Source organism: Xenopus laevis, chromosome 5L, assembly GCF_017654675.1.
Source record: "Xenopus laevis strain J_2021 chromosome 5L, Xenopus_laevis_v10.1, whole genome shotgun sequence".
NCBI lineage: Eukaryota > Metazoa > Chordata > Amphibia > Anura > Pipidae > Xenopus > Xenopus laevis.
The window spans coordinates 159063461-159084787 of record NC_054379.1 but is presented as its reverse complement, the minus strand read 5'-3'; the positions used below and the strand labels follow the sequence as shown (position 1 = coordinate 159084787).

General features: G+C 41.8%; 1 protein-coding gene across 1 annotated transcript in view; it reads right to left on the bottom strand.

Moving 5' to 3' along the window:
- LOC108717222 (chloride intracellular channel protein 5) overlaps positions 1-21327 on the bottom strand; it is an 83673-nt gene that overhangs the window by 60761 nt on the left and 1585 nt on the right. The gene's annotated exons all lie outside the window — the stretch shown is intronic.

The following is a 21327-nucleotide window of genomic DNA, read 5'->3' as shown; positions in this document are numbered from 1 at the left end:
TCTGTAAGGCTACAAATGTATTGCTATTGCTACCTTTTATTATTCATCTTTCTATTCAGGCCTCTCCTATTCATATTCCAGTCTCTCATTCAAATCAGTGTGTGGCTGCTAGGGTAATCTGGACCCTAGCAACCAGATTGCTGAAACTGTAAACTGAACTAAAACCCAATAGGCTGCTTTTCTGCTTATATGATGCCTATCCCCCTCTGCAGGTGTAGAGCACCTATAATAAAAGGATGCATCAGTGAGCCGTGTTTGTATGTATTCTTGAGTGGAAAAACAGGAAAATGCAGAGCCGAGACAAACAGGTTATTTTTAAAAATTCATAAAGCACCTTGCTGTGAATGTGACACATAATATCCTGTGTGTCTGTGACCTGAAGGGATCTTCACTGCCATTTGTTCTGGTTCTAAACCCCGGCGTGGGAGTGTAGGTATGTCCGTGTGTCATACATACAGTGTAATTCTTTCCCACAAAGGTAGGGATGCACTGGATCCAGGATTTGGTTCAGGATTCGGCCAGGATTCTGCCTTTTTCAGCAGGATTCGGATTCGGGCAAATCCTTCTGCCCGGCCGAACTGAATCCGAATCCTAATTTGCATATGCAAATTAGGGGCGGGGAGGGGAATCGCATGACTTTTGTCATAAAACAAGGAAGTAAAAAATGTTTCCCCTTCCCACCACTAATTTGCATATGCAAAATAGGATATTCGGCCGAATCTTTCGCTAAGGATTCGTGGTTTCAGCCGAATCCAAAATAGTGGATTCGGTGCATCCTTAGTTAAAGGTGTTGTTCAACTTTGATTTAAAGTGGACCTGTCACCCAGACACACAAATCTGTATAATAAAAGTCCTTTTCAAATTAAACATGAAATCCAATTTCTATTTTTTATTAAAGCATTCATAGCTGTTGTAAACTCATTTAAAAATCTCAGCTGTCAATCAAATATTGTCTGCCCCTCCTCTATGCCATGGGCATAGAGGCGGGGCAGTCAATTACTTTCACTTTCCATTCAGCACTTCCTAAATGTCACTGCTCTCCCCACATTCCCCCATTCTCTTTACCATTTAATTGTGTAACCAGGGCATGGGGATGGACATCGGGTCCCCCATTCTGGTGCACAAACAAGATTCTGAGATGATGCAAGGCTTTCCTTAATAACAGTGTCCACAAAATGGCTGCTGCCTGTTTGCTATCATTTTGAATTCCCAGACTGAAGGAAACAAGATTCAAATAATTTATATAGTGTAATTTAAGTTCATTTTGCTTGACTAATGTGATAAAATAGGATTTTTAATAATTTTTTTGGGTGACAGGTCCCCTTTAACTTTCGATATTCTGAGACAATTTGAAATAGGTCTTCATTTTTTATTAATTGTAGTTTTTGAGTTATTTAGCTTTTTCTTCAGCAATCTGGTTGCTAGGGTCCAAATTATCCTAGCAACCGTGTACTGATTTGAATAAAGAATATGAAGAGGAGGGGGTCAGATTAGAAAGATGAGTAAAAAAAAGTAACAATAATAATCCTGGAAAATGAATAGGAGAGGCCTGAGTAGTGATAACAAAAATTGTAGACTTACAGAGGATTTATTTTTTTTTAGATTGGGTCAGTGGCCCCTATTTGAAAACTGGAAAGAGGCAAATAATTCATTCAAAACTGTATTAAAAAATAAAGGAAAAAAATGAAGACCAATTGAAAAGTTGCTAGGATTTAGTCATTCTATAAGATACTAAAAGTTAACGTAAAAGTGAGCCACCCTGTTAAAATGATCTAATATATCTGCCAGTGCCATTGCTTATCCAGCAGGGAGACAGATACCCGAATATGTATTATAGAAGCATTTGTATAAAAGCAGAATACACCTTAAGCAAATGACAGTCGCCATAAACAAGAGATGTGTGTTAGTACATGGAGTAGTCTCAGTGGCTGGGTGTGACTTCAGCTAGACACTGTGTGCTATTAGTAGTAAGTTCACTGTGAACGGATATGGGTAAAATGTTAATGGTTTTATAACTGTGTTTGAAGATATATTTATGAACTTATGTGGGAAGCAGAGTTTACCTATATTGTAGTAGCTGTAGTCATGGTTTCAACTGGATTTCTACACCTGCAGTTTTACTGGTATGTGTTTAATTGCGGGTAATATCCAGTTTCTACTGACTTTGTGCAGAAGAAGGACAGCATTGGGGTAGTTGAGGCAATTCTTGGCCATAATTTGTAAATGACTAACCTCTGTGCATGTACCAAGGGGTGAAAAAACAAATGTAAATTCTGCATTCTGCTTCCATACAGCTGATTATTTTGGTCAGTGTTGGACATAATCTCTTTGGGTCAGTTACACTGTAGAATAACTGTATCTCTGCTCTTTGGCTGTCAGCAGGGACAGACCAAGCCGTGGAGGGCGGGCTATGATGTCGTGGGACTGCAACGTCGGGGCTATGATGTGACGATCGGTGATTGCCCGATGGCTGCGTCAATCCTAGGAAATACTGCCTGGTTTTCCTAATTTGGAAAACCGGGACGGCCAGTTTTAACCTGAAAAGTCCTTCAAAAAACCAGGCTGTCCGGATCAAAACCGGATAGGTGGCAACCATATGTGAGGGCCAGGACTAATCCCGCGAGTTGGGCAGTTTTGGGCCGGCTCCTACACAAAATCTTCGGGTCGCGGACAGGGTCGGACTGGGCCGGCGGGTCGCCCCGATGGCCCAGACCCGCTCCCTGCTCTTGCTGTCCAGATTTCTGTCTCCAGAGGCAAATGCATGTAAACACGTGGGGGGTGGTCATGCTGAAGGTTCTGCAGTTCGGGTCCGGAGGGGGAGGGTCAGGGCTCAGGAGGGCCCTTAGACATCTGCACCCAGTGCAACCCTGGTCTCAGACTTAGACTGTAAGCTCTACTGGGCAGGGACCTCCTTCCCACTATGTCTCTTACCACATAGCACTTAAGCTCTTTGTCCTATGATTCTGTATATATGTATTATGTGATTTGTCTCCCCCATGTATACTTTTATATATATATTGTACTTTTATGCACTCTACACCGCTGCAGCTCCTTAACAGCGCTTTACAAATAAAGTTATACATATATATACATACATACATACATACTTAGCAATGCTACGGGGCAGGGCAAGTAGGGGAACGGGGGGCCGGGCCGGAGGGGGTGGGTTAGGGTCATGTTGAGAATTTCTCGATCCCACACACCACTAGTGCACACTAAAATGTACATGCACAGTGACTCTCTAATCGGTAAGAGCACAGCGGGAGTGAGAAACGACAAGGAGCACCAAGAGGGGGCAAGAAAGCCCAGACTAAGGGTAGGCAGAAGACCCTTCAAGAGGTACCCACCCATTGCCCCCCCCATCATTGCACCCATTTGCCTACCCCTAGTTCCAGCCCTGGCTATCAGTGAACAATGTGAAAATCAGATATCTATCAAACAGATCAGAAAATCCCATGGAGGAGGACCACATTGGTGAAGGTAGTTCCTCGCTACTCTTCTGAGAAGGTTCCCACTAGATGTTGGATCATTGTCAATGGGATTCAGTCACAAGAGCATTAGTATACTTGGGCATGGATCAAACCTGGCTCTCAATTCCAGTTCCACATCTGTTCAGTTGGCTGCAAGTCAGGGCTCCAGACCTCCAGAGATCAACTCTTGGCATTGCACATGGTGGCCCTCGGATCTCTTATAAAAGCCCAACGCTCCCTAGGAATAGTTCTTATGTTGACATTTCTTCCACTCGGACCTATACTTTTGGGCATGTATTGTAATCTAACATGTGGCCCTGTTATTTCTGATACAGGACTCTGGCTAGGACTCTTCACTACCTAGCAGTTCTACGGATCTATTATATTGTCTAACGTTTAATATCAAGATATGCTGGAACTTCGGTATGTGCATTGACACTATGTGAAGGATTTGCTTCACAGATGAACCTCAGCCCTAAACAAAGGAAATGTGTGGAATGGAGCAGGTGAGGGTGTCTGATGACGGATAGGTTCTGTCCCACAACAAAGGAAATGATAGATCTTCCTTCCCATCTGTGTCCCCAGCCTGGAATACGGGCACCAGTCCAATGAGGTGAGTTCATGTGTTTGTTAAAAGGGCACGACTGAGGCGGTGTTTATTAGCTGTGGAGAGCTTTACGTGTTTATGTAGAATTATTGGCATGTTCTACAAACGCTGTGATGGGACAACTCTAACATGGATCCTTATGACTCCTCTATGTCACCATGAATCCACACACCCGACCAAACATGGCCAATGGAATTTGTAAGGTTGTTGTTAGGGATGCGCACAGAATCCAGGGTTCAGTTTGGTATTCGGCCAGGATTTGGCCTTTTTCAGCAGTATTCAGATTTGGCCAAATCCTTGAGCCGGACCGAACCGTGTCCAAATACTTAAAATCAAGGAAGTAAAAACATTTTTAGCCGATTGCTGCGCGTGCGGGTGTCTTTATCCCTACCCCTTGCTGATTTACATACTGTATGCATATTAGGGTTCAGTGTTCGATCTAATCTTTCGCAAAGGATTCCTGGGTTCGGCTGAATACAAAATAGAGGATTCGGTGCATCCCCAGTTTATTTTTGTTCTACCAGCTTATTACACAAGGCTTTATGGAGATCTTTTCATTGTTCACATCTATCTGTGACCCAGGGGAATTTACAGTCTAACCTAAAAGACAGACAATACTAAGGTCAGGTTTAGAAGGTGCCCACTGACCTGCTGAGAAGTCTTCAGCAAGTAGGAGGGACCTGAAGCACCTGTAGGATCTATGTTGGTGAACAGTCTCAAAACAGTGATGGCTTGCCTTAATGCCAAGTTTCTCAACCTTTTTCTCAGGAACACAGATTATTGATGAATCCCAACCCAACCCCAATTTAGCAACTTCCTTAACTCTTTCACTCAAACACAGTCTGGAGTCCTCCTCCATCTCGAATACCCAGACCCAACCCCTTGTGATGATGTCAAAGGAGGCCAATGAGGGTACCAAAGACGGGTACAGGTATTTCAGTGTCATTGAAGGGGAGTGGTCTTGGGTGGCCTCACTCTAACCTGAACATAGAACCAATTATGCACTTCTTTTTTAATCATTTTCTCAGGAATCTAGATTATTGATGAATCCTAATCCAACCCTAATGAAGCAACTATCATACTTCCTGCACCCAAACCCAGTCCGGAGTCTTCCTCCATTCCTAATACCCAGAACCAACCACTTCCAATGATGTCAAAGAAGGCCAATGAGGTTATCAAAAAGGGGAACATGTTTGCGATGCCACTGAAGGGAACTGGACCCTATTTTTAGTTTGGCCTCACCCATACCGGAACATGGAAGATAGAACCAATTATGCACCTCTTTTAAATGATTTATAATGATAATGACCGATAATTGTCTACTGAAGGAGGAAATGTTACTGTATTAAAGTAATCATGGAGTCCAAGATGGACCCATTTATGAAACCCAAACCATTGATCTCTAAATCACTTAGTTAGTGAGTGTGAGTAAGCCTATGATTATAATCCCATGGGCTAGGTACTATAAAGCCCCAAAGAGAAATTTCCAATGGCAAGAAAAACTAAGGACTAGGGTAGAAATAATGTACCTTATGCATTGGGCTATCAGTCTGGAAGCTGATTGGCTCACTCTATGCATACCCAGTGATGTCACCAGCCATTTCTCAGACAGAATATGGGATCTTCAGGTACAAGGCTGGGCTTTTGCTGTTCCTTTGTGGTTCCTGTACCCTGCCGGATTGGATAAAGCCCTCTACCTCCTTTGCCGGGATGTAGTAATTTACTATCCACATACAGTAAATAAGGAATCAACTTAATAGGATTCTAAACAAGAAGAGATCATTAGGAGATTAGGGGACTCGTTTACTATTAGAGGACACTTACTTTAAGTCGTCTCACTACGGGTTGGCGATTAAGCAGAAAAGACCGTCTCTAATTAACGATGCAGAGAAAGTAAAAGAAAGTCTGCTTTTTACTTTAAGACCATTTGTAAAGTGGAACAGAGACTTGGCTGATTTTGTTAAAGTCCTAGAGTTAATGAAATAAGAGAAGCCCAACCAGGAGAACACTTAAATGGGAACTAAAACTTAAATAAAGAAGTAGGTAGAATTGTTGTACATGATGTTTTGTGCTTCTCTACCAGCCCAAGGCAGACACATGGATATGGTTGCCAAGTTTGCCCAATGGGAGTTCCCTAAATTTTTATATATGTTCAGGAATACGCCATTATGGTATAATAAGTTACTCCCACACTTCCTCACCAATCAGGATTACAAATTTTGGGCAGGTAACGGGCTCAGATATGTGAAAGATCTCTATAATGAAGGAGATAAAGGCATCCTGCCCGACAAAGCATGTTACTCAATTTCGATATGATCAGCTTCGGCACGCTGCTCAGGCGCAATTTCCTAATTCGCAATTCACAATAGTGGCTACCACCCTGGAAACAGCTATGCAGCTTCAGGTGGTCGCTAAACCCCTCTCTACCATTTACCATACCTTATTGGCACCAGAGGAAAAAACATCCGCTTAAATGCTCCCAGAAATGTATCAGGGACATTGAAAATCTAGATGAAGAGCAATGGGAAGTGATCCTGTGCCACATGCTAGCCACAGCAACCTCAGCCAGGGACAAGCTGATACAATTGAAATTTATGCATCAGTCCGATTTAACTCCGGAGCGTCTCCATCATATGGATCCTACAAGAGAACAAAACTGCACTAGTGGGTGTGGGCACCCAGGAACGTGGTTTCATGTGGTGTGAACGTGCCCCAAATTGACACGTTACTGGACGGAAAAACTGGTGCAAAATTGTTCCCTTTAGGTCCCATGCACAAAGCCCCCCAGTGCCTTGATCCCATAGCAATCCTCAACTTGGGGATCTGAATGTGTTAACCACTGAGCCGCCATGCTGTCAACTAATTATACAGGATCCAGCCAAGGACTGATTTGCATGGTGATGAGAATAACTCTTTCAAGTTAACTATAAAGGTTTTATGAGCTGTCTCCTGGCTGACTATTTGCTCAGGGAACTCCTTGATCCTCTCCTTTAACCATTCATTTTATTGTTCACCTTTAAATTAGTATGATGCAAAGAGTGATATTCTGAGACAATTTGCAATTAATTTTCATTTTTTTATTATTTTGGGTTTTTGGGTTATTTAGCTTTTTATTCAGCAGCTCTCCAGTTTGCAATTTCAGCAATCTGGTTGCTAGGGTGCAAATTACCCTAGCAACTTTTCATTGATTTGAATAAGGAATATGAATAGGAGAGGCCTGAATAGAATAATGAGTAATAAAACGTTGCACTTACAGTACATTTGTAGACTTAGAGAGTTAGAAAGTTTTTAGATGGGTCAGTGACCCCCATTTGAAAACTGAATGAGTCAGAAGAAAGGGACCTGGGTGCTCTGAAAGCTTGCAATTTTCACTTATTCAATTAGCCAATAAAAGGTATCACCAAACTTTACATTTTTTTACATTTTTTCGATGGTGATACGGTACAACATCTTAAAACTAATTGAACTAATAATTCGATATCTATAAAAAATAAAAAATAAATACAAATGCAAAGTTGCTTAGAATTAGCCATTCTACTAAAATTTAACTTAAGGGTGAATCACCCCTTTAACAGATTGGGGCACTGCCTATTGCCTATAATCTACAACTTCGACTTTCTGGTATAGAATATTTGCCAGTCAGAGGTATAGCGCCATCTAGTGGGTGCCACTGATATACGTTTTCTGAAAATTCAGAGGTAGACCCACAATAAGTCCAAATGTTTTGTGCCACACTCACTAGGGTCTGGGGTCATTCATCAAGTGTAGCGCAGTGGTTCAACCCATCATGCTTTCTGCACTTTGTACCCTGCCTTGCATTTTAAAAAATTCTCTGTGCTCCAAAACCTGGGTTCCCTGATAAATACAGAACTGCCTGCACTCAGTGACACTGTTACCCTGAAGGTAAAGCAAGGTGCAGTAGTCTGTGTCTCTATAAATGACCCCCACTGAATGTAAGCCACAACCATACCTCCCAACTGTCACCTTTTTCGCAGGACAGTCCCGATTTTGACAGCTCAACCCGCTGACCCGGATTGTAACTAAAATATCCCGACTTTATCTTTGATCTCCAGCACTGAACAGCCAGAAAAAAATACAAAGTTTTTAAACTTAATTGGCTTTTGGCAGAGAGCTGAGAATATGTGGCAGCTGCACTTAGATGCATTTGTAACAATTTAAGATAAGCAAAGAAACAATTGTAACTATTTAAGATAAGCAGGTCTCTTGGGAAAACTGTGACTTGCAGTAATTCACCTTCATTAGCAAAACTGTAATAACCACAGAAATGTGTTCAAACTTTCATAACCTGCCAAATTGTATAAACTAAACACAGTCATTAGAGGGTGTGGTCACAAAAATGGGCGTGGTCAAGAAATATTGACGCTCTTCGGGCACCAAATCTTTTTGTCCCTCTTTCTATTTCCACAATGTTGGGTGGTAAGCCGAGACTGACTCTACTCTACTGAGGGCTCTGGACTTAATCAACATTGAACCCAGGGGCTTTAGATGCTGTGACCCCAAAAACTGTGGCTACTAAAGGTTAAGAGAGAAGGCGCTATGTTATAGGTTTGCATGCCGGTGGCAGATCAAGAACAGCCTTGATTAATAGGCAAGGGATTTCATATCATATTTACAGCCTCCCATTATACTCACACCTTGCCAGGATGTTATTATCAGGAGGATTGTTGCATTTATTGTTATGTTAACCTTATCCTCTGAGTTCTTGGCACCCCTCCTCTTGGCCTAAGAGCTGCTTACTCTATGGGAAGCTACACAGCACTCATTTACACAGCCGCTCCCTTCCAGGTAAAGTAGCAGAATCTCCTCTCCATTCTAATGTGAGAGCTGCACTACTGATCATACTCTCTTAGCTGCCCAGTGTGAGACATACAGAACTGAAGGACAATATAATGTGTTATCCAGAATGCTCGGGACCTGGGGTTTTCCGGATAAGGGATCATTCTATCATTTGGATCACTATACTTTAAGGGGCCCATTTACTTAGCTTAAGTGAAGGAATAGAATAAAAAAAACTTCGAATTTCGAATGTTTTTTTTTTGGCTACTTCGACCATCGAATTAGCTACTACGACTTCGAATCGAATGATTCGAACTAAAAATCGTTCGAATATTCGACCATTCGATAATCGAAGTACTGTCTCTTTAAAAAAAAACAAAAAAAAAATCATGCAAACATTAAATAAACCCAATAGGCTGGTTTTGCCTCCAATAATTAATTATATCTTAGTTGGGATCAAGTACAAGGTATCGGTATGGGACCGGTAATCCAGAATGGTCAGGACCTGAGGTTTTCTGGATAACGGATCTTTCCATAATTTGGATCTTAATACCTTAAAAAAATTGGTTAGTATACATCGAAGAAAAAAAACACCAAGACAACTTAAACTTTAAAATCGTTAAACTTTAAAGTCTTTATTAAGAAATAACTTACCGAAACTCCGCTTGTGCTCCTTTACAGAAAGCGATCAGGCGATCCATCGTGCGGTGCTCAATTTCTCCTCCCTGCCTTCCTTTTATGAGATTGCCAGGGTGGAGAGATCGAGCACCGCACAATGGATCGTCACTGTGTCGCCTTTTCTGAAGAGGAGCGGAAGCGGAGTTTCGGTGACAGCATGAGACGGCTGTAGTCAGGTGGCTGAAAGTACCCAGAAGTATATACCAAAATAACACAAATTATTATTCTGCAGTGCTGTACAATAAATGGGTGTATATACTAAAAATACAGATTACGTCCAAAAATTCGACTCATAACTGATAGAAGAGGTAAAGAGGGCCCTGCCAGAAGAGCTTTCAATCTAAAAGATTTCAAGCAATAATGACGGGTAGGACTACACGGACATTTTTGGCGCATTCCACAACGCCTGCGACAAATCACATGCGACGGAAATAAGGTAAGTGGATGCAATTGTTCCTGGTGCAGGTGAAGAAGAAAGAAGCTGCCATTGTAGGGGCTGGTTCTTACCCAGATTTTTTTTACACAGACCAAGATCAGCCCCATGCAACTGGATAGCTAGTATTGCTGTGGGCCTATTCAAGCCGACCATAGAACAGACATTTGTGCCAGCAAGCAGTCTTATCTGTGTTCTTCAGAGTGCCAGGGATAGGACTTCCTCTAGTACACTCCTTGAGACCTGTAATCAGCAATGAATAGAGCTAGGACTGTGCAATGTCATGTAGGGGTGAGGTAGCGACACAAAGGAGATGGGATTGGGCAGGCATTTAAAGGAGAACTAAACCCTAAAAATGAATATGTCTAAAAATGGCATATTTTTTTATACTGAATTTATTGCACCAGCCTAAAGTTTCAGCTTGTCAATAGCAGCAATGATCCAGGACTTCAAACTTGTCACAGGGGGTCACCATCTTCGAAAGTGTCTGTGACTCTCACATGCTCAGTGGGCTCTGATTGGCTGTTAAGAAGCTAAGCTTAGGGCTCGTCACTGATTATCCAGCAGAAAATGAGCTTCCCCTGTAATATAAGCTGATACTACAGGTTTGCTGATTATTAAATTCTGATGCTAATTGCACTGGTTTCTGTGCTGCCATGTAGTAATTATCTGTATTAAATACTAATCAGCCTTATATTGTGACATTTCTATCCTATGTGTACTGTATATTGTGAGTGGGTCCCTAAGCTCAGTAAGTGACAGCAGCACAGAGCATCTGCAGTGAATCAGCAGAAAAGAAGATGGGGAGCTACTGGGGCATCTTTGGAGACACAGATCTAAAGGGCTGTGGTTGCCTTGGGCTTGTACAGAAGCACAAAACATCATGTACAACATTTCTAACTTTCTAAGATCCAAATAGCATTTTGAGCTTAGCCCCACCCACATGCAGTGAACAAAACTAAAGTCTCACTTCCTTCCACTGGACCCTCTAGAAGTGAACAAAGGGTATGAAATCCGCATACAAAAGTGCTGGAGACAGGGAAGCCTTTATAAAGGTGTGCTGCTTGCACCAGATCTAGTAACCCATAGCAACCAATCAGCATAGAGCATTTACTAGTCACCAACGTTATACGTGCCAACAATTTCTAATGTGTTTATGTCACAGCTCAACAAAAATGTTTTGGTTTGTAGAAAATGTTGCTGGCATAGTGGGTTCAGTTGTCACAGCTTTTCATAGCAATTACATGTATAAATAACCTTAAAACCACTAAACATTCTTATATAAGGTATATTGCAAAATTGATTAGAATTATATTTAAACTCATGTCTGCTGTGATCCCTAATGTCAGGGAAAGCCCTTAAAGGGGACCTGTCACCCTAAGAAATAATTTCAAATTCTTTTCTATCATGTTAGTTGAGCAAAATAAACTTTACTTACACTGTATTTATTATTTAAATTTTGTTTCCTTCTGTCTTGGAATTATACAATCACAGCAAGCAGGCAGCAGCCATTTTGTGGACACGGTTATTAAGGGAAATTGTGTATCACCCCAAAATCTTGTGTATGCACCAGAATGGGGGACCTAATGTCCATGTGCAGTGCCCCACACAATTATAGAGCCTGAGGAGGGAAGGGGGAATGTGGGGAGAGCAGTGACATGTAGGAAGTGCTGAATGGAAAGTGAAAGTAATTGACTGCCCCTCCTCTATGCCAGGGGCATAGAGGCGGGGCAGGTAATATTTGATTGACAGTTTCGATATTTAAACACCTTTATAACAGGTATGGATGTTTTAATGAAAACAATTTTGGGGGTTTCATATTTAATTTGCAAAGGACTTTCATTATGCAGCTTTTTATGTGTAGGTGACAGGTCCACTTTAATTCATACTGTACTATGCAGAACATTATCAGGGAACCATGGAAGGAAAGGCTGTAGTTTGTTTTTGGAAAGTGAATGTTCCCTTGGCCTGGCAGACTTTATATACTGTTGCTATTAATATCTTTATTACAGCGTGCAAGGGCTGAGCCAATGGGAGCTGTCCATTACAGAACTTTTATCCGTACGTTCCTCAGATTATACTCCTGTGATTTACTGCTGGAGACGCCTGGACTCACACCTCGACTTAAAGGTGCACAGAAATAGTTCCAGAGTGATATACAGTGTATATATATATATATATATATATATATATATATATATATATATATATATATATTATTTATCTATTATATATATATATATATATTATTTATCTATTATATATATTAATTAGAAAACCATATTGCAAGACACGTCATTTATGCTAATCCTCTGGATTTTGATCTAATATTTTTTTTAACATATGTTTTTAAGTTATTATTAATATTTATTGCACATGAAACTTTGGGATTAATTGTTAATACTATTGAGTATAACACACACTGATGAATTTTAAAACCATGGATTGTTTTGGATATTTATTGGACCAATAGGTTGAACCATAAATAATGATTGTGATAAGAGCGTGACACTGGGTGATTTGGTTCACTTTAAAGGTATGGAGGGTTATGTCTAAATTGAGAGCTATAGTTCCACTGTGGTTATCAAATCAATAGAAAAAATCTTTACTTCTAAGGGGTTGCCACACGGAGTCAGGGGGCGTTTTACATGATACACTGATGGTTTTTATGAGTCTATTTAACTAGTTACGTTTGTGATATCAAAGGTTATATGTGCACTTTAATAGTAATAAGTATACTAATAATATTGGCATATTAGGGGTATAAAAAGTGTGTTTCACTTCCTGAAAACATTTGTGCTGTGAGTGCTTTCTACTTCTGGGACTATATATATGTGTATATATATATATATATATATATATATATATATATATATCCCCCATCACCCAGGGTCTGACTGAGCCAGTGAGACACAGGGAAAAAACCCAGTGGGTCGCTGGTGGGGGGGAAGGAGGGGGTGGTGGGGGTCCCGGGGGGGTGTGGGCCCCTGATATGGCAGCTCCAGTGGGCTTAGACCCCCCAGTCTGACACTGCCAACACCCCTAATTATATCACTACTCTACCTGTCTCACACCGCATGCCAGTTTATTTGGCACAGATATAAGCACAGTCGGCACACTCAGTAGTTCCCATAAAGTCACAGACCAAATCACAGAAGCACTTTGGACATCTTTATTGGGAAAGATTTACAGCATAATCACTTCAGATTCACAAGCTCAGCAAACAAAATCAAACCAGACAGGTGAACCATGATTTCCCCCAGTTGCGTTTAACCTGACTGTATCCTTTTAGCTATACGGTTGCCACTGCATCCAAACAGGGCCGGATTTACATAGCGGGCACCCCTGAGGATTGGCGCACAGGAAATTTAAAAAACTATTTCATGTATCTCTTGAGCTACACTAAAGCTTCCAAAACGATGTGGATGTGGTTGAGCAGCACGCCGCCCCCCTAATATCCTGCCGCCCTAGGCCCGGGCCTTGGTGGCCTTTCCACAAATCCGGGCCTGCAACCAAATGAAACCAGACTTATATCAAATCTAAATCAGGTGCAGCTATTTACCAAATAATTCATACACATGCTGCAGGCTGCACTGGTTATGCAGTTGATAGGTAGTAGATCACTGCTAGCGTCGGAATGGGGGACCCACCAGGGCTGCTGCCTCGGGGATCCCCACCACAGATGAGAAGCTCTGTCTGGCACCCCTCCTCGAGCTGCAACACGGACTCCCTCTGGCCCCCGCACATATCTTCATTTTCTTTCTGCTGCGTTGGGGACCAGGGAGAGAGGAAGTGGCTTCCACGAAAAGGAAGGATCTGGGCCGGCGGGGCCCACCAGGTTTGTTCCCAGTGTCCCGGCGGTCCAGTCCAACACTGCTCACTGCACTCCCGTTCTTTCAGGTACTTCACGTGTGGTGCTGGCTGACCGTTGACCTGGCTTGGTCCTTAGACGTCTATTAGTACATAGAGCTGCACATACTCAATTTATGCAGTTGGGGAGTTTTACCCCATTTATTGCTTCACCACAGTGATCAACATTTTGGGGGTACACCCTCCCTTCGTCAAGATACAAAATGCAGTGTGCACAAAAAGTTTGTGGCTTTAAATGTATTGTGCACACAGCATTTTGTATCCTGACGAAGGGAGGGTGTACCCCCGAAACGTTGAAGCAATAAATGGGGTAAAACACCCCAACTGCATAAATTGAGTGTGTGCCGCTCTAGAAACTAATAGACTACTAGTAACTATGTAGCGCACATCTATATTAAAAAAGGCAAAGTAAGATGTGGTTCACCTTTGACTTATTTTAATAGCCAGGTGACCCAGTGCTGCTTCAATAACTAGCCATACACCATTAGACCGCCCATGTGACCTTTTGCAGCTTTTCCTTTTCTAATTATTCACTGTGCCTCCTGCATATCCAGGCTGTGCAATGAGTGTCCTCTGATGTTTGATCTTAGCCCTTGAACTATATTTTAATAGAGCATAGGACAGCGATTTCTCTTCCCACAGCAAGAACTAATACAATAAAGCAATACTGTAATGGAACTTTAGTTGCCCTTTAATTGCATTGTTTTTATATGCCGGGTACATTGACAGCAGCCCTAGGATCCATGAAACTGAGCACTAGTGAGACGGATAACTCAGAGAGGAAAAGATAAGAGCTCAGGTTGCAATGCTGTATTCAGGCTGAAGTAGCCATGATTGCCAGCAGCCCAATTTCACACAAATAATACCAGGAGCTCAATCATCTCATTAGAAGTCGGACACAAAGACCTCAAACCCACTTTGATCATTCTGATCTCCATGGTGATCTGTGGGTCGTGATCACTTTCCCTTTTGCTTTGAACCTCAAGAGGGTTTGATGGGACTTCTTCTCTTTTTTATCAAGTTGCGCCTATAACAGAACCATAATGCACCAGAAACTGTTTTGTAGGTGTTCTGCAACCAGATATAAACAGCAATAAGGATAAGCTTAAAATGTAATTTTTTTTTACTGCTGCAGCACAAGATGAGACAACTTTGGGTGTAGCAGCATTGCAGGTACCAGTGTTGTCTAGTTTGAAAAGCAGCACTTTAGTTCCAATGATTAGATAATTGTGTAATTGAGTAATTGAGTAATACAGGACTCTGTTGTTAGGGTTATCACCTGTCCGGTTTTGACCTGGACAACCGGGTTTTCATTAGGGATGCACCGAATCCAGGATTTGGTTTGGGATTCGGCCAGGATTTGGCCTTTTTCAGCAGGATTCGGATTCGGCCGAATCCTTCTGCCCAGGTGAACCGAATCCTAATTTACATATGCAAATTAGGGGAGGGAAATCTCAGGACTTTTTGTCACAAAACAAGAAAGTAAAAAATTTCTTCTCCTTCCCACTCATAATCTGCATATGCGGCCAAATCTTTCGCGAAGGATTCGGGGGTTCGTCTGAATCCAAAATAGTGGATTCGGTGCATCTCTAGTTTTCGGTCAGGCTGTCCGCGTCAAAACTGCCTGCCTCCTAATTTGGAAAACTGGGCAGGTTTGCCTAAGATTGATGCAGCATTCAGCCAATTGTCATAGCCCCACCCAATATGTCACATCCCACCTCCACTATGTCAAGTCCGCCTCTGCTACATCACGGCCCCGCCTCCCGACAATCGCCACTACAGACTGGTTTTCTGAAGGGCTGTTCTGGGTCAAAACTGCCTGTCCAGTTTTCCAAATTAAAAAAACCAGGCAGGATTCCCTGAGATTGATGCAACGAACGGCCGATCGCTGCATCATAGCCCCGATGTCACATCCCACCTTCACTACATCGCGGTCCTCCTGATGATGAAAATTTGAGCGAATAAAAGGGATGGGATGAGGGTGATTATTGTCAGTGGGCCTAGGGGTGCCCGCTTTGTAAATCCGGCCCTGGTTGTTCACATTTAAAGGGCATGTAAAGTCTAAAATAGAATAAGGCTAGAAATGCTGTATTTTGTATACTAAACATAAACATGAACTTACTGCACCACAAGCCTAATCAAACAACTAATTTATGCTTTCAAAGTTGGCCACAGGGGGTCACCATCTTGTAACTTTGTTAAACATCTTTGCAAGACTAAGACTGTGCACATGCTCAGTGTGGTCTGGGCTGCTTAGGGATCGTCATAAACAAAGCTGCTTGAGTTCTGCATGGCTGGGAAGTAAGGTGGGGGCTCCCCCTGCTGTTCATAAGTATGATTGTTTCCCTGCAGAGCAGTTAGGGACTGTCTGACAATTCCTATCCACAGCAGTAAATGAAGGGAGAATACATATGCATACAGTCAGGTTTCTTATAAAAACGGTACACATTTTTTAGTTAAAGTATATTGGAGATAGGTTTCTTTTTCGTTAAAGAAAGTAAAAATCGTATTTTATTTTTTTGCCTTTACATGCCCTTTAAGTTCACTTTTAGTATGACGGAGAGAGTGATTTTCTGAGATAATTTGCAATTGGTTTTCATTTTTTATTATTTGTGTTTTTTTGTTATTTAGCTTTTTATTCAGCAGCTCTCCAGTTTGCAATTTCAGCAATCTGGTTGCCAGGGTTTAAATTACTCTAGCAACCATGCACTGGAATGGAATATGAATAGGAGAGGCCTGAATTGAAAGACGAGTAAAAAAAATGGAACAATAACAATAAACCATGTAGCCTTAGAGAGTATTTGTTTGTTGAGACCCCCACTTGAAATTTGGAAATGTCAGAAGAAGAAGGTAAAAAACTATAGAAAAAATAAATAATGAAGACCAACTGAAATGTTGGACACTGTATAACATACTAAAAGTTAACTTAAAAGCGAACCACCCCTTTAATAGGGAAAAAAGGTAAAAATATACAAAGGCCAGTATTTTATTCCAGAAAAGGTGGAAACCCGAACTGCAGGGTTGGAGTTTATGTGGTAGTATTTTATCATTATGTAAGAGGAAACAATGCGACACAACGAGTTAACATGAATTACCACCGTTATAAAAGCGCATCAGTGAGCAGATTAAAATCAGTTGATCTTGGGAGGAAACCAGCGCTTATCAAAACTTCTTGAAGAAAAAGTCAAAGGTTCAATAAATCATAAAGATCTTTCCTGGGACCACGTGCATACCTTTCCCCAGAATTCCAGTGACAGTGTGGGAGTCTGTTAAATAGCATGCATGCAATTTGAGGCACATGTTTTCCGCATGCACAGTAACAGCAGGGGGTCATTCACTGGATACAGGTATTGGACTTGTTATCCAGAATGCTCAGGGGTTTTCTAGATAAGGGGGTCTTCCCATTGTTTGGATCTTCATACCTTAAGGGCAGAGACACATGCTCAGATTCGGGGAGATTAGTCGCCCATCAACAAATCTCCTCTTCTTCGGGGCGACTAATCTCCCCAAACTGCCTCCTGCCAGCTATATGCCCAGTAGTATCAATTTACGCCACTGAACAGATGCCATACCTATATAAACCTTGAAGTTACTGGAGGCTGAAGGCAAGTGCTTAGTTTCCTTGTGTCCTTGTACTCTGTACTTTGCACTTGTGCATTATTCATTGTAGCATCGTAGCATGTACTAATGCCAACAGGCACATTGGCATTAGTACATTGTGCTTAGTACATAGACTTCCCAGGAGCACAGAGTTTTATTGTATAGGGTTGCCAACGTTTAGGGGGTTATTTACTAGTATAAGCCGAGTTTTTCAGCCCCCAAAATATGCTGAAAAACTGTACCTCGGCTTATACTCGGGTCAAGTGCAAAAACGGTCGCCGGCGTCTAAGAATAGTCGCCGGCGTCCAAGAATAGTCTCCAAGAATAGTCGTCGGCATCCAAGAATGGTTGTCGGCGTCCAAAAACGAGACGCCGGCACCTCCAATGGGAGCAGAAACCCTCAATTTTTTGATTGAAACTTACCAGAAGCTGCTGCATTTCTCACCCTAGGCTTATCCTCGGCTTATACTCGAGTCAATAAGCTTTCCCAGTTTTAAGAGGTAAAATTAGGTACCTCGGCTTATACTCGGGACGGCTTATACTCGAGTATATATGGTATCTGGTCGGGCTTTTTGGGGGCAAAAACAATAATTTTTCATGAACAAAACACAACACCATTTTTCGAGATTTATTATACCCAGATGCTATAAAAAAAAGCCTGAATACGACAATCCGGAATCTCAGACCTGTCAGGGTCTTGTATTAGTCAATGGGAGCGGCACCTATCTTTCTGTGCTGGGTTTAGCCCCAAAATCCAACTTTCTTTGGGGTTTTGGGCAACAACTCAAAAAAATAGAGCAATTCGGAAAACAAGCCTGAAAAATCATCACGATTCGGGTTTTTGCTCGTTTTTATCGATCCGATAAATTCGAGATTTATTTTATTAATAAATAAGCTAAAATCGGGCATGGGAGTTTGCAGGGCTGGTCCTATCAAATGTGGGGCCCAATTGGGACCATGTTGGCGGGGCCCCTAGACAAAGTGTTGCTGGCTACTGACAGACCAAGTATTAAGGAAAATAAGGGCATACAGGCACAAAATAGAAAGGAAAGGGGCAGACAAGGTAACATAATAGGGGCACACAGGGTAAGAGAGAGAGGGAGGAAATAGGAGAGTGGACTGGGCCAATTAGTTTGGGGCTGGGCCGATTCATCTTGGGAGCAGGCTTGGTTGGATTGGGGGCAGGCAGGGCCTATCAAGGTTGGAGGAAAGCTGGGCCTATGAGAGTTGGGGGCAGGCTAGACCTATGGAGTTGGGGGATAGGCTGGCTTATCAGAGTTGGGGGCAGGCTAGACCTATGGATTTGGGGATGGGCTGGACTCTCAAAGTTGGGGGCAGGCCAGGCAGCATCATGTGCTGAGGGAAATATTATCTGTGCTGCCCTGTGGTGCGGGGCCCCCCAGAGGTGCGGGGCCCAATTGGGCCCAATTGGTCCAATTGGCCTAAGGCCGGCCCTGGGAGTTTGGTCAACCTTTTTTAATTAATATTATGAGACAAATTCAGATTTTAGTAAATATGTGTCTATTGTAAACACTGGACTGAGCCCATCCCCTTTCCCTGTTATGAAGTAGAGTCTCTTGTTTCTCCCTACATTCACGTCATGTCTATAACTTGGCAAGCCTCCATTCATAGCCGTAAATAAGTTTATTTTAATAATGCAAGCCTCATTTATAAAAGAAACAAGTTGATTTTTCTCCTGAGCGTGTTACAGCTTGCACGAGTTGCACCATCAAAGCCTTTCAATTGTATTGTTTACAGCGTTCTTGATAATAGATGTTTACCCAAACTGATATGTGGCATTTGAACACAAAATAAGCTTTTGTATAAAGAGGCGTTGTTTCATAACTACATTATTACCCCCCTCTGTTTCTGCTTTCGATATTTGTTTTCTGATTAAATTATACCTATAGTTATAAACCTAAAGAGTTGAATCTCTGGTTAAAATGTAGGTATCATGCTGGGTTGTCTGTGTGCATAATGGGGTTGTTCACCTTTAAATTAACTTTTAGTATGATGTAGAGAGTGATATTCTGAGACAATTTGCAATTGGTTTTCATTTTTTATTTTTTGTGGTTTATGTGTTATTTAGCTTTTTATTCAGCAGCTCTCCAGTTTGCAATCTCAGCAATCTGGTTGCTAGGATCCAAATGACCCTAGCAACCGTGCATGGATTTGAATAAGAGACTGGAATATGAATAGGGGAGGCCTGAATAGAAAGGTGAGTAAGAAAAAGCAGCAATAACAATACATTTAAAGCCTTACAGAGCATGTGTTTTTTTAGGTGGGGTCAATGACCCCTGTTTGAAAGATGGACAGAGTTAGAAGAAGAAGGCAAATAAACTATAAAAAATAAATAATGAAGGCCAATATAAAAGTTGCTTAGAATTGGCCATTCTATAACACACTAAAAGTTAATTTGAAGGTGAACCACTCCTATAAGGATGCAGTACCAGTTCCCGAATTCAGCAGCCATGTGCAAACAAATATAGAACTCTCTTTCTCCCTCTCTCCCCTTTATTTTGGGTGGAGTCTGACTGACCTTTTTTCCCTTTATACAATTATGGTTTATTTAGTGCTGATGCTTTGGGCAGCACTTTACAGAGATTTTGCTTCATTCATGTCTGTCTCTAATACAGAGGAGCTTACAATCTAAGTGACCTATTACATTCTCTTCAGGGTCAATTTGATCAGCAGCTTAGTTTTTAAATTATTTGCCTTCTTCTTCTGATATTTCCAGATTTAAAATGGGGGTCACTGACCCCATCTAAAAAAACAAATGCTCTCTAAGGCTACAAATGTATTGTTATCACTTCTTTTTATTACTCCTCTTTCTATTCAGGCCTCACCTATTCATATTCCAGTCTCTTATTCAAATCAATGCAAGGTTGCTAGGGGAATTTGGACCCTAGCAACCAGACTGCTGAAATTGCAAACTGCAGAGCTGCTGATTAAAAACGAAATAACTGAAAAACCAATTTGAAAGCAATTTGTCTTAGAATATCACTCTCTATCTCATACTTTAAGTTTAATAAAAGGTGAAAAACCCCATTAAAAAAAATCCCCATTGTGTGTATGTTCACATTTCTGATGTGCCCCGTCATGTCCCATTGTGCCAAAATTCACCCATGATCCATCAAACCCAGCGAGAGCAAATGCAATAAGCTAAAATGGACAGATTGTGCCTGATTTGACCCTGTTCACAGAGGTACTTACTTATAAATACGTTCATTAAAATTTGCAGCATGCCCCAGTGCAGCCTGCTCTGATCATTTACACACAAACCCCAAAGTACAGACCCCACAGATGCCCAAGGGTACCCTGGAATCAACACTTGCCTTGAGCTGCAAGGCCACTCTTAAGGCCCCCATACACGGGCGATAAAAGCTGTCGACAGACCGAGTCAGCAGCTTATTGGCCCGTGTGTGGGGCCATCCGACGGGCTTCCACGATTGATATCTGGCCAAAGTCAGGCAGATCGCGATCGGCAGGTAAAAAAACTACCGTCGGATCTTGGCTGCATCTGTATGTCTATGCGGTCCCGCGATCCTACCGCCCGTATTGGATTCATTATGATCATTAGGATCAGCCTGATATCGCCCACTTCAATGTGGGCATATCGGAGCGAGATCCACTCGTTTGGCGACATTGCCAAACAACTGGATCTCTACGTCTATGGCCACATTAATGGGTGGCTGAATAATGGATCTTTCCATAATTTGAATATTTATTCCTTAAGTCTACTAGAAAATCATGTAAACATTAAATAAACCCAATAGGCTGGTTTTGCTTCCAATAAGGATTAATTATATCTTCGTTGGGATCAAGTACAAGCTACTGTTTTATTATTACAGAGAAAAGGGAAATCATTTTTT